Raw genomic sequence first — 4,733 nt, 5'->3', positions numbered from 1 at the left:
CATGTCACTGTGTGTGGGGCTATGTGCTTGTGTACCATATGTGGCTGTTGATGTGGGACCACGTGAAACTGCGGCTGAGAATTCGTGTGACAGTGTGTGTGTCACTGTATGTGAAACTATGTGAACAGAGTTTGTGGTGTTAGACTAAGATTGTATGTGACAGATTGTGCATGACAGTGTGTGTGATTATATGAGACTGACAGAGATTGTGTGACTTAGCACTGTGTGTCATCCCGACAGTGAGTGTGACAGTGTGACTCAGAATGGCCTTATATGACCCATTGTGAGGGCAGGGTGGGCTACAATGTGGGGGCATGTCCATAGGTTGCCAGGGGAGGTGCCAGAGTGAGACACTGTGTGGTTTGTTGTCTGTGATTTTTGTGGGCAGGAAGCTGTGTGGGTGCTTGGAGATGCTGGTGTTCTCTGGGGTTTGGGAGACTGCTGTTGTGGTGGAGAGACAGAGAGATGGAGATGAAGGGGAGAAGATGGAAAAAGGGAGAGGGGAAGAGAGCTGGAAAGGGAGAGACAAACAGGAGCCTCAGACTTAAGCCTGAAAACGCTGGCTGCTTGTCGTCTGGCACAGTAGTTTTTCCATCCCTCTCAGTCTCTGGGGGCATGTGAGGAATTTAACAGGAAAAAGGAATGGGAGACCTACCATGTGCTATTTATGAAAATAAATGACAGAAAGATGAAAATTTATTTAAGAAAGGATGTACCAAGCACTGTGCTCAATGCTTTATGTAGATCATTTCAGAATCCTCCCAACAATTGATAGGGAGTAGTTACCGTTTCACTGATAGGGAAACAGGTTTGCAGTGGTTACCTAACTTGCCAGAGGTTGTAGAGGTAGCATGTAGTGGTTTGGCTGTTTGAGACCAGGTGTTCTGATCCTTAAGCCTAGCGGTTCTTACCACTAAGTTATGCTGCTTCTTAGGTAATGGCTTTATTCTTCAAGACAGTGAGGTCTGGTAGATAAGAATTAATGATAGGGGTTTGGATGACTGTTCATGCATAGCCTGCCCCTCTTTCCCTCTCTCCTTCTTTCTCTCTGAGGAGATTGCCCAGAAAAGTCAAGAGATTAGTTTTCAGTTGTGGGTTGTCATAAGCCAAGACCTGAAGTAGGCCATCTTGACTCTTTGATCGAGTGTCCACCACACCACATGGACCCTCTGATGCTCACTCTGTGTATAGAGATGCTTTCTCTGAGAAATTTTACTTTGTAACTTTATCTCTCATCCTTGCAGAAAGGGTGGGGACATAATTCCTTTCAACATCATGATCGGGTGGAAAGAATTAAAAGTTAGACCTGGTTTCCAGTTTGGCTTAATTCCTTATTACCATGATGTCTTGAATAATTACTCCAATGAAGAGCCTTCGTGTGTGAAAGGGGGGGAAATCCTTGCTTGGTAATGCCATTGTGTAATTGCTGTTTTTGTTCTAAATTATAAATGGGAAGGCAACTTAAGCACAGAACATGTATGTTTTTTTTTTGTTTGTTTGTTTTGAGACAGAGTATTGCTCTGTTGCCCAGACTGGAGTGCAGTGGCGTGATCTTGGCTCACTGCAAGCTCTGCTTCCCAGGTTCATGCCATTCTCCTGCCTCAGCCTCCCGAGTAGCTAGGACTACAGGCGCCCACCACCACACCCGGCTAATTTTTTGTATTTTTTAGTAGGACGGGGTTTCACCATCTTGCCCAGGATGGTCTCAATCTCCTGACCTCGTGATCCGCCCGCCTCGGCCTTCCAAAGTGCTGGGATTATAGGCATGAGCCACCGTGCCCGGCCTCTGAGGACTTTTTTAAGAGACAAGGTCTCACTCTGTCACCCAAGCTGGTGTGCAGTGGTGTTCCTGGACTGAACCAAGGGCCAGGCTGCTTATTCTCGCAGCCCAATAACAAGATGTTGATGTAAAAGAAGAGTTTTATTTCTGCAACCAGGTACAGGGAGAGGGCCAGAAAAATATTGCCAGACAACTCAAAATTACAAAGTTTTTCAATGCTTATCCACCTTCTAAGCTATATGTCTACATGTAAGTGTGCATTCATCTAAAGATATAAGTGATTAATTTCTTCTAATCTATAACTAAGGTCTGAGTCTTGGGAACCTTTCTCCAGAGCCTCAGTAATTTTACTTACTCTAGTTGGGTCCAAGTGCCAAAGGTGATTACCCTTACCTTGTCTCCTACTAAGTTATGGAGGTCTGGGGAGTGCCTTTAGACCCTCAATAAAACTTGTTTAATCCTAAATGGATCCTGGGATGAGGAGTGTGACCATTCCTTCATTATCTTGTCATGCTTCAAATCAGCAGCCTTTGTGTTAGGGCACTGGCTCTCTCAGCCTTTAATATTTAACCTAACCATTTAGTCAATGCTGGAACAGTTGTTAGGGAGGCCTGCCTGTTCAGCTTGTGTGAGATCTGGCTTGCCACTGTGGCACAAATACGGCTTACTGCAGCCTCAACCTCCTGAGCTTAAGCAATCCTCCTACCTCAGCCTCCCAAGTAGCTGAGAACACAGGTGCGTGCCACTACACCAGCTAATTTTTCTTTTCTTTTTTTATTTTTTAGAGATGGGGGTCTCACTGTATTGCCCAGGCTGGTCTTGAATTCCTGAGCTCGAGTGATCATCTTGCCTCAGCCTCCCAAAATGCTGATGAAGCTGCACCATTGTCTAGGGTAAATACCTGAGGTTCGTTGTCTCACGCCGAGGGAATCGAGGACGCGGACACACAAGAAGTGAGTTTAAGAGCAGAGGTTTAATAGGCGAAAGAGAAAAGAGAATAGCTCTAGCTCCTGCAGAGGGAGAAGGGCTCCCAGGTAGGTCTTCCACAGGGCACGGGGTTTTGTAGACTGGCTTCAGGAGGTGGTGTCTCATTTACATAGGCCCCAAAGATTGGTTGGACCAGGTGTGCCAATCAGAAGCTGGCTGTCCCACCCTAATCTTTTATTATGCAGATGGAGTCCCTACCTGGCCAAGGCCATGCTGTCTGTTCCTTACTGTACACTTCCCTTTTGGTTGACAAAAGGGAAGATGGAGCTGCCATGTTGGACATGCCTGGCTCCCAGTTACCTTTTTCCTATTGGCACAGCTGCTGGCATTCACCTGTGCAAGCTTCCAGCTTGCTTATCTATGTCTGAGGCTTGATTTTTCAGGCTGCTCTTTGTTAGAAAAGAAATGACTCGGGGGCTGCTTTTCATTAAAAGGAAAACCATACCGAGGATTTCCTTACCCTATCTGCCTAAATAATTTCTTTTAAACTCCTATGTCACTTGGGATTACAGGCATGAGCCACTGTGCCTGGTAGAGGGTTTTTTTGTCTTTATTCCTCAAGATTTTGCATTTAGATAATTATGTTAAACTTAGGTGTGCTAGGTAGACATACGTCTGCTGATTACCCATTAGGAAGAATGTGGATTCCTACTTAGGGAAAAGGAGTCAGGCTGGTGGGACCAGCAGAAAGCAAATAGATAAAGCAAATAAGCTATAGATCTGCATTTTCTTCATGGTCCAGGATATATAAACAAAAAAAGGAAGCAGATATGCTATAGGCTTGCTTTTCTTTATGGCCCAGGACATATAGCCCTCCTGAGCAAATCATGAACATAACTCACAAACTTCCTGCTTATCATCAAACGCACGCAAACATTTATCATCAAAAACCTTGGGTGACAGAAGAATGCAGGTTAGCTCCCTGCTGCCTTGGCGTTATCAATCAGCCCAGGAACCATCCTATAAAATCTCCAGCAAACCTTTGTTTCCTTGCAGTCAGCTCCTCTTCTGCTGATTCTGCCTGTCACTCCCTGATAACATACTTTAATACTGTCTTTAATAAATCTGCCTTTCTTTACCCACAACTGTCTTGGTAAGTTCTTTTACCTCTGCGCCACCAGCCCAAATAGTTGCTGCTCACCTGAGACAAAGAATAAATGTGGCTTTTAAGCAAATCAAAGTTTACTTCGTGACTCTCACCAAGCTTTGTAGAAGGTTCTGCCAAAAGGAGAAGCTTAAGAGATAATGGCTAAAAATAAAAAACGTTACCATCTAGCCTCCTCGGCTAAATGTAACCACTGCCCAAGGTGTTCTTCCTGCTGACTGCGTAAAAAAAGACCACGGCGTTGTAGTAGAGAAAGAGGTTAACAGACATGAGGCTGGCCACGCCACATGGGAAATGGAGTTTGTACTCAAATCAGCTCGTCCAAAGCTCTTATATTAGAGGTTTTTCAAAGTCAGTTTGGGGGAAGGGGTGGGGGTGGCCAGGTAACAGGTGCTTGCTGCTGATTCGTTGGGCTGGAGATGAAATCATAGGGGGTCAAAGCTCTCCTTGTGTGGGCTGAATTGCTGCTGGGTGGTGCCACGGGAGCTGGGTTGGTTAGTCCACATGGAACCATCAGGTCCAGGTGGAGCCATGGGTGTCAGACATGAAAAAACCCAAAAAGATATCTCAAAAGGCCAATCTGAGGTTCTACAGTGGTGATGTTATTTGCAGTAGTAATTGGGGAAGTTGCATATCTTTTTTTTTTTTTTTTTTTTGAGACAGAGTCTTGCTCTGTCGCCCGGGCTGGAGTGTAGTGGCCGGATCTCAGCTCACTGCAAGCTCCCCCTCCCGGGTTCACGCCATTCTCCTGCCTCAGCCCCCCTAGTAGCTGGGACTACAGGCGCTCGCCACAGCGCCTAGCGAATTTTTTGTATATTTAGTAGAGACGGGGTTTCACCGTGGTCTCGATCTCCTGACCTT

The 4,733-nt window shown here is 45.7% G+C and overlaps 1 long non-coding RNA gene across 1 annotated transcript in view; it reads left to right on the top strand.

Annotated features, from left to right (window-relative positions):
* LOC105504838 overlaps positions 1 to 3,848 on the top strand; it is an 11,989-nt gene extending 8,141 nt beyond the window's left edge. Inside the window, exons 3-4 of the long non-coding RNA XR_001000660.1 lie at positions 2,566 to 2,733; positions 2,953 to 3,848. This is a non-coding gene — a long non-coding RNA (uncharacterized LOC105504838). The remainder of the gene's footprint in view (positions 1 to 2,565; positions 2,734 to 2,952) is intronic.
* The last annotated feature ends 885 nt before the right edge of the window (positions 3,849 to 4,733 follow it).

Source organism: Colobus angolensis, unplaced genomic scaffold (genome assembly GCF_000951035.1).
Source record: "Colobus angolensis palliatus isolate OR3802 unplaced genomic scaffold, Cang.pa_1.0 Scaffold96, whole genome shotgun sequence".
Taxonomy (NCBI): domain Eukaryota; kingdom Metazoa; phylum Chordata; class Mammalia; order Primates; family Cercopithecidae; genus Colobus; species Colobus angolensis.
This window is presented reverse-complemented; position numbering and strand designations above follow the sequence as displayed.